The sequence below is a fragment of the Vulpes lagopus genome, chromosome 17 (assembly GCF_018345385.1).
Source record: "Vulpes lagopus strain Blue_001 chromosome 17, ASM1834538v1, whole genome shotgun sequence".
Lineage (NCBI taxonomy): Eukaryota > Metazoa > Chordata > Mammalia > Carnivora > Canidae > Vulpes > Vulpes lagopus.
Window position 1 is genome coordinate 31864600 of NC_054840.1, and position 9162 is coordinate 31873761.

The following is a 9162-nucleotide window of genomic DNA, read 5'->3' on the forward strand; positions in this document are numbered from 1 at the left end:
AGGCTCTTGTGGGTCTCAGGAGGCTCCCGGGGACAATGCTCCTGAGCTCAGCAAACACTGGACGGCTGCACAAATGTTAACCTTTAGCAACGTACGTGGTCAGGAAATTGCTTTTATTCATGGCCCTGGCATTTCGACAGGCCCCTTGCACCCTCTTGGTGGCCGGGCTTCCATATTCATGGCGCTGGTGGTCTGCCCCTTCCTGTAACACTCGGATTATGTGTCGCCCTTCTAGACAGAGTTCCACTGAGGCGCACCGTGGTCTCCAGGGCCGGGATGGAGAACCACTCACTTCGGCCACTGGAGGTTTTGCGACTGTCTGGGGAAGTGTGTTCTTTTCCAACAAAGTTACTCAGATTCACCTGGAGAAACCTGGTCAGAAAACATCAGTTTTTAGAAAAAGAGGAACAGGAGAAACCAAGGCAGAGAAGGACACGTGGGACTGATACCGTGCTGATGGCGGGGGCAGGGGGTGGTTCCCCAGCCTGAACGAAGCCCTTCATCTCTTCCATCACCTGTTTCAGGAAGTGGGTGATAGTCTGAAATCACGGCGTCGTGAATGTGAAAAGTGTTCCAGGAAAAAATTGATGTTGTTGGCTTGAGCTTGAATACAAGAGCTGGCTGGGCACCCTCCCCAACCCCCAGCAAACACACAGGTCGACTCCAAACAGTGGTCCACAGCCAGGCCACTCTGCCCACGTGAACAGCCCAATGTGAGCGGTCAGTGACCTGCGAGCCACTGTCTGTGACAGCTGTTCACAAACAGCATGAGAGAGAAGTGGGGCCCACAGCGTGGCCTTGCCAACAGGGGTCCCCCACTGGCCCCTGGCCCCTTGGAAAGGCCTTCGCGCTGCACCCTCCCAGCTGCTCTGAAGCCAGCCTCTGTGTCAGTCTACATCCCCCTAACTTTGACCCTCAAGAAATCCCAACCAAAAAGTTACTCTTGCCAGGCGAGGCCACATCCCCAGGTTCCAGGGCTAGGACGTGGCATCCTTGGGTGGCCCTCGCCCCTCAACCTCAGTGTGATAGGAATACAGCTGCTAATTGGCTCTGCCTGCAGGACCCTCTCCTGGTGTCCCCAGCGGGTGACCTCCTGGAGCACGGGGACCCTTGGCCAGAACCAGCACACCAAGCCTGGCCCAGTGTGTGTGCGGGACTCATGTCCTCTCCCTGCCTATGTGGATCGGCATGACCAGGACGGCTCTGGCCGTGGGTGGTGCCCCTGGCCTCAGGGTGCTTATGCCCCCCTCCCAGCCCAGAACCTGAGCCCCTGACTAGGGAAATTGTCATTGTGGGGAGATAAATGGAGTCACAGCACATAGGACCCACGGACACTGGCCTTCTGCTCGGCATCCTCCTGTGGGGCCAGCAGTCTGCTGCTTCCCATCTGGAAGCTGTACCCAGTCGGTGCTGCGGCTGCATGGTGGACAGGACCACACGCCCGGCAGGGGACATTGGGGATGTTTGCACTGTGGGGCTGTGACACGTAAAGCTGCTGTGGATGTTTGTACACAGGATTCTGTGCCTCATTATGTCAGTTGTCCTGTTCCTGGATGAAGGTCCAGCAAGAGTGCCACGGCCAGGTCACACTGTAAGGAGGGTGGCGCTGACTTCTGTTCCCGCGGACACCGCGAGGGCTCCTGCTGCCCTGGGCCCTCCCAGAAGTGCCGGCCTCGCTGGCTCTTACTGTAGCCTCTGGTGGGGTGTGCATGGGACTGGCTTCAGTCCTGTCCGCATGCTGCCAGGGATACGGCCAGGATGGGGTGCCCGGGAGGCTGTGACCCCGGGGCCAGGAGAGGATCCTGTGGCAGGTTCAGGCTCAGGGAGCGTAGACAACGAGTCATGGGAGGAGCCCTGTCCTTCAGACCAGGCACGATTGAAGGGAGGGGGCGTGGAGGGCAGGTTTAGGGACCTAGGTCTTACAGGGTTTCTGGAAGCAACATGGGTGACACCCCGGGACCCCAAAGCCTCCACAGATCCCCTCTGGGAGGGGGATTGTTGTGTGTGAGGAAAATTATCCTCAGAGATTGACAAGGTCCTTGCCAATACTTTATCACAGGGTCACCATGGGAACTGAAATCTGTAGCACCTCACAAACCAGTGGTGTGAAACGAGGCCGTCTGGGCCAGACCACCCCTCCAGGCAGACGGAGGCAGAGGGAACAGCATGTGGCTCAGGTGGGAGCCCTGTCTACGGGTCAGCTCAGCGCAGACACGTACCCCAGTGCCCCACGGCCCAGCCCCCTGCAGGGGAAGGACGGCGCCCTGTCATGGGGAGGCGACCCCTCTGGACACTGCACAGTGTCCCGCGGAGGGCATGCACTGGCCATGGCGGGGTGAAGCCCCACGTCTGTGGAGTTGTGAGGCCGGGCTGCATCTTCCTGGCCCCTGGTTCCAGCTGCTCCTGTCACCCCAACCTGGGGCTGAAAGCAGCCCCCTCTTTATTTCCTGAGCCTCATTCTACCAGGTGGGTGTCTATGAGCAGAGAAAACAGTGGCTGCTCTGTGCCCTCATGCTGGGGACAGACAGCAGTGGGAAGAACGGTCCTGGTTGGCGGGATTTCCCACCTGAGGGCATGACCTCTGAGCCCCTCAGGAAGTAGGTGGATGAGTATTATCATCCTGTCAGGTTCAGGGTGGGGGCTTCCTGGAAAGCCCAATCCCCTGGGGCAGAGCCAGGACACAAACCCAGGTTCTCTGGTGCCAGGCCAGGGTCCCCCGTGTGCACGGCTGGCGTGGGTGCTGGGTGAGATCAGGAGAGAGGGCAGTGGGCTGGGGCAGGGGCCTCAGGAAATGGCCCTCAGGTCAGGAAGACTGGCAGCGCCGGGGAGAACAGGTGTGCGTCCCCCTCCCTGGTGGGCGAGGCCTTTCACCTCCTCCCCTGGTGGTGCCACCACATTAATCCATCCCGACTGCATCCGCCTCGCTGTGTCCTTTCTCTTGCCCTCAACCACCTAATGAAAACCAATAAAAGGTGCTTACGGCTTAAATCCCTCCAAGTGAGGGTATTTGGTCCTCGCATCTCGGCAAACACAGCTCAGTTCCGGTTGCCTGTGCGCCTCTGGATTTCTGCATTCTTGCAACTTATTTGATGAAATTTAAGAAAATCGTAAGATAAATTGACCCACTTGGAGGCTGAAAGGTGGAATTTACTTATAGAATTAAGTCCTTAATCTCTACTTTTGTGAACAGCATGTGCCCAGCCATGTCCTGGGTCCTGGTGGTGAGGGCCTCTCCGAGGACACGGGTGCTCAGGGACCTGGCCCCGCTGGTTCCCGGGCACAGGTGGGGCAGGAGGTGAGGAGGGCAGAGCCAGGGCGTCTGCACTTTACAAGGAGGCACTTGGATTCCCGCCCTGTGCGGACACCTCTCTGCAGGAGAAAGACGGGGGGCGTGGGTCCAGGTGTCCTTGTGTCTTCTCCTGGCTGTGGCTTCCTGTCCTGCCAGCCACCTTCTCCCAGCAGCAGCCACAATGACTTTCAGAACAGGTGCGATCGAGGCACATCCCGCGAGCACTTGCTGAGGCTGCTGGCGGCTTCTGGACTCGAATCCAGACCCTTCGCTCTGGCTTTCACCAGTTACCGTATCTGGTGTCTCTGGGCCCTGCATCTGGTCGTCTGTGTGACTATGGGGCCCTGGGAAGACCCGCCTCATGTCCGTGGAGACACTGGCTCCTGCAGACGCAAATGGCACAACCGCCAGTTCCCCCAGGAAGGGGCCACCAACATCCTGGGCTTCAGGATTCCCGCCATGCCCCAAACACCTCCAGGCACTCCGTAGTGAGGGCACGCGGGAGCTGTCCAACAACCAACCGCACAGGCACATCTGCGCATTGGGTAACCTAGCGCACGCTGTTTCCTGCACCGGAGGGGGCGGGGTGGTGGCAAGACGGATGGTGCCCGCGGGGCTCACGGGGCTCACGTACGACATGTGGAGCCATATGCGCCTTGAGGACAGGTTCAGCAAGAAGGAAGTAGCAGAGGGACAAACGGAGGGAAGCAGAGCACAGAGCGGCCCGAGAGCAGGGCCTGAGGACAGGCAGAGGTTCTGGGTTCCGGACAGACCACGGCCCGGCAGGGGGGACAGGGCAAGCGTGGGAGACAGGGAGACATGCTTGGGGACAGAGCGCCTGGCCTTCCCTTCCCTGTTGCTGGGGGACGACATAGACATCCCAGCGGAGTGGACATAGGGACCAGCCACGCGGCATGGCTGCAACCTGGTGAGGACACCCAGACCGTCTGGGGCTGGGCCCCTGGGAAACAGCTGTCCCCTAAGGATGAGGGGCGCTGGGACATCGTCATCTAGACAAACCTTGAAGGACTCAGGGAGGGAAGGTCTGTGACGCAGGAAAGACCCATGGGTGAACAGCAGGTGCGGGAGGGGAGCTGGTGTCCCAGGACGGTGGGTGCCCATGTGGGGCCGGGGGCAGGGGCCATGGCCAGGCCAGAATCCATGGGTTTCTGGACGCTCCGTGTGGTGCTGTTGTTCGTCTTTCCACGGGGTCAGCTGCAATCCACCCAGCAGGCCTCCTGCTCTGCTCCTTCCTTGGGGAAGGTTTTAACTATGGTTCAGTGTTTTCCAGAAGTGGAAGGCTCTCCGGGGGACTGGCTCTTCCTGCGTGGACTGGCGGTTTGCGCCTTCGTCCCGATGGGTGATGATATGGGCCCAGCACCGCGCAGACTGCGGTCATTCTGTAAGCGTGTGTGGGTCTTCGGGCGCGGTCTCCTTACCCCATCGTGACCTGGCTACCGGGTACCTCAGGGGACCCGTCCCCTCGAAGGACAAGGCTTGGGTTCGTTACTTCTCTGAATTACCTTTGCTGCATTGGTATTTATCATATTGTCCTACCTTCTTGGGGTTTCGTTTGCTCTTGGTTTCTTGCAGTGGAGGTTGAGGACATGGAGACCCGTGTGTTCTAGGTTTTAGCTCCGGGACCATCCTTACACATGCAGCTTCAGCCATGCTTCCATCTCACTGTCAAAATATCACAAACTCCATCTTCGTTCAGTTCAAAATACTTGCTAATTTCCGTCTTGTTCTGGACACTTTCCCGGGGTCTTTGTGTTTCGGCCTCTAACTTAGCTCCGTGGAGGCTGAAGACAGTGTCTGCCCTGACCCCCCCACGTTCCTTTGGGCCTAGTGTCGTGGCTCCGAATTCGGCCTTCCTTGTGAAGCCCTCCTCATTCCTGAGAAGGCACGTGCTCTGCTTCCGGGTGCAGGGTCCGCGGATCTCCTGCAGACCGCTCTGTGTTCTTGCCCCTCAGTCCCAAAGGACACGGGTTCCTTCCAGGACTAGTCCTAACGACTCTGGCCCGATGTATGTTGAAGCTCTGATGCCGAGCGCATACATGTTCAGGGTTGTTATGTCCTTTTCATGGACTTGTTTTACCTTTATGTGGAGGAAGAGGTTTTATTTCAGGTAATAGCCTTTCTCCAGAATCTACTTTCCTGATATCATGGGTCCCGGTCATCTTAGTGAGTGTTAGCCTGGTGCATGCCCCCTCTGCCCTCGTATTTCCAGGGCTGCTTCCATGCGGCACACAGCCAGCCTGGCTCTGCATTCGGTCTGGCGGTCTCTGCCATTTAGTTGGGTTGTTTGCATCATTTACATTTAACACACTTACTGCTGGGACAGCTGTAGATCCAGTCACTGCTGGCTCTCTGCTCATCCCACCGCCCTTGTTCTCTGCTCCCATTTTCCTGCCTTCTCTCGCATCAAGTATTTTTAGTCAATGGTATCTCCTTCGTTGGCCTAAGAGCAGTGGCAGTCTGTTTTGGAGGTCACCGCAGGGCTTACAGCACACGTGTCTATCCTGATCCTGTCTCTGGCCACCTGTTCCCACCCCTGCCTGAGAACCTGCGACAGCAGCCTTGCGCAGCTCCCCCTCACTCCTGCACTGTCCACATGTCAGGGACCTTGCAAAAACATCGTCATTATTCTAGCGTTAAGTGGTGTGCTGTCTTTTAAGTGATTTAAGTGATAAGAAAACCAGTCCCCGTACTTACCCACAGTGACCATTGCTGGTCTCATTCCTGTGTGGGTTGGATTTCCGTCTGCTGCTGGAGGATTCCTCTGAACACTTCTTGTACAGCAGGTGTGCTGCGAGTCGTTCAGCTTTTGTAGGTCTGCGAAAGTCCTTAGTTTGTAAACATATTTTGAAATATATTTCCATTGGGTAAAGGACTTGGTAAGGTTGTTCTCTTTTCCTTTCAGTATTTTGAAGAGATCCTTGACTAGAATGGTTTCTTATGAGAAATCTCCTGTATCATTTGTTGTAGCCGTTCTTTTGGATGTCATATGTATTTTTACTCTGGCTACTTTACAGACTTTTCTCTTTGTTATAAGTCAGGAATTTGATTTTTAAAAAAATATTTTATTTATTTATTTGAGAGAGGGAGAGACAGAGAACAGGGGGAGTGGGGCAGAAGGAGAGGAAGGAGTGGACTTCCCCTGAGCAGGGAGCCTGAATCGGGGCTCGACCCCAGGACCCTGGGATCACGACCTGAGCTGAAGGCAGATGTACACCCACTGAGCCCCCCAGATGCCCACAAATCAGTAATTTGGGGCTTACCTTTTAGTTTTCCTTCTGTGTCTTGGGCGTGGTTTTTGTCACACTTCTTGAATCTGTGGTTTATATACATTTTAATCAAACCCGACCAGTCATCAGACGTTTCTTCAAAGGCCTCCCCAGCACCCCCCGACACACACATGCCCCGAGTCCCTGCGGCTTAGAGTTTCCTTGTTTCTCCTCACTGTGTTTTGTTCACACGCTTGCTGTCTTAAGCTTGTTAGTCTCTTCTTCCGCAGGATCTAATCTTCCAGTCTCCCCCCCGCCCCGCCCTGTCCCCCTGGCTGCATGGATGTGCAGTCAGTGTAACACCTGCTTCCATATCCTGTCCTCATTTCTAATGGGGTAGGTTCTAGGTGACTAGTGTTTTTCAGCACTGATTGCATCTCCTTGCTTCTCTGTAGGTCTGTAATTTGGGTGCAGACATTATGAATTTCACCTTGTTGGGTGAAGAGCATCTTTTAGCTTCTTCCAGAAACATGAAGTCTTTAGAGAGAACTTAATCCTTTTGGATCTTGTCTTTAAGCTTTGTTGGTGGGACCAAAGCAGGGCTTGGTCTGTGGTGAAGTTTTTCCCCTGTGCATGCTGTGGCCAGAGCCTCCTGTTCGTGTGTGAGCTCCAGGGGTCATTCCTTCACATCCTTCCCGGTGGCTCCCACTTGAATGTGTACCATTTCCTGATGCACACGCACCAATTAGTAACCTGCTGTACACTCAGGGGCCCGTGCTGGTCTCCGAGCTTCCTCCTGCCCCAGCCCTCAGGACTCTGGTCACTGTGCGCCCCCAGATGCCCAGCCATGCCTCATCCTAGGGCATGCTAGGGCACAGTGCATGGCGCCCCTGTCCTGGCCTCTGTCCACGTCTGATGCCTGGAGGCTTCAGGATGGTCATTTCACACTGGACGGGAGCGTAAACCCCACCCGATGCTTCTCCTCATCTAGAAGTAGAAGCTCCTAAAACACAACGTTAAAGTCTTGTTTGAAAAACAAAGAGGCTGAAAATTAATGAGCCAATTAACCATCTCCAAAAAGTAGGAAAGAGGACCTCAAAACAGATACAATATATGTAAAAAGAAATAAGGAATAAAAGACCTGTGCAGAAATCAGTGGAGAAAATAAAATATAAACAATGAGCACGGCTAAACTTTTACTCTTTCTGAAACAATCAATAACGATAAAACTGACCAACGCAGATAGACTCAGAAGAAAAGACAACCACGTAAGGAGTAGTTAGGAACTAAAACCACCTCCCCGCAAAATTCACATCCCGACCTCCAGGGCCCGAGGCTATGAGGAGCTATGAGGAGCAACTTTATGTGAAATGGACAAATTCTTCAAATAAGCAAAACTGCAAGTCTTCAAGTACTTTCACCATAAAAGCTACAGAAATTCCAGGAGCAGCAGCAGAAGCAAAAGTCCCAGCGAGGAAACCAGGAAACTGCAGGCCCAGCTGCTCCAGAGGCCACATCAGGAATGTTTTCAAGAACAGAAAATGGGGTGCGCAGTCCTCCTGCCTTACGTGGCTAAGTCACGTTGGCCAGCAAGCCCGACACGAGTGCAATCAGAAACGCAGCATGACCAGGGAAATAGAAGAAAACAGGTCCTTCATCCAAAAACGGTGTCAAAATGGTCAGAAAGAATATGAAGATACTCAGCACCATTAGTTGTCAGTGAAATGCAAATCCAGGCCTCTGTGGGGTCTCCCTGCATGCACACCAGATGGGAACATGAGTGTGGGGGGTCCTGGGGTGGTGCTGGGGGGGTGTGGGGAACCCTGGGGGTGGGTGTGGTGTGGGGTGGGGGTACCCTGGCTGGGGGTGGGGCAGGGTGGGAAGCCCTGGGGGTGGAGGTGGCATGGGGTGGGGGGCCTGGGCGGTGCTGGATCCTGCACGGGGGTGCCAGCTCCACTAATGCCAGCAGCTTGTGCTCCATTGGAGTGTGGCCCCATGGAACCTACCGCTGACTCCCATGAAGACACACACACACACACACACACACACACACACAGACACCTAACACCAAGGTGGATGGAGCCCTGATGTCCGTCCAGTCACTGAAGTGTGGCTTCTCCGTGCACTGGAATGCCACATGGGACAGGGGTGCTGCAGGCAGGGAGATTCTGAGCCCCAGAAGCCAGGGACCGACGGTCCAAGGGGGCTCTGGGCGGTGTGAGAACAGGCCTGGGGGCCACGGGCATGAAGGTCACCACATGGCTTCTGCAGACGACCAGCCAGGAGGAATGAGGGGAACCTGACCTGGTGGTGGGTCCTGAGTGTGGACTGTGCAAGTCACTGAGAGCTGCCCGCTCCACTGTCACTCTGCTGGGATCCTCACAAAGAATGCAGGCTGACGGGGGCACCACAGAGCCCGGGCCTGACGCCCCCCCTCCCCAGGGCCCTTCTGTGGGAGGCAGGAGGCCAGGTGCAGGGTGAGGGGCGGGTGGGAGGAGAAGGCTGGAGAGGCAGGTGCGCAGGGAGGGGCCCAGGACCCACCTGCCCACACCTAAGCTGGAGACCAGAGGAGGACACGCATCTGTATTGGCGTCACGCACTCGGAGGTGCTGTCTGGGACGTGCAGGGCCCCCACCCCTGCCCTTT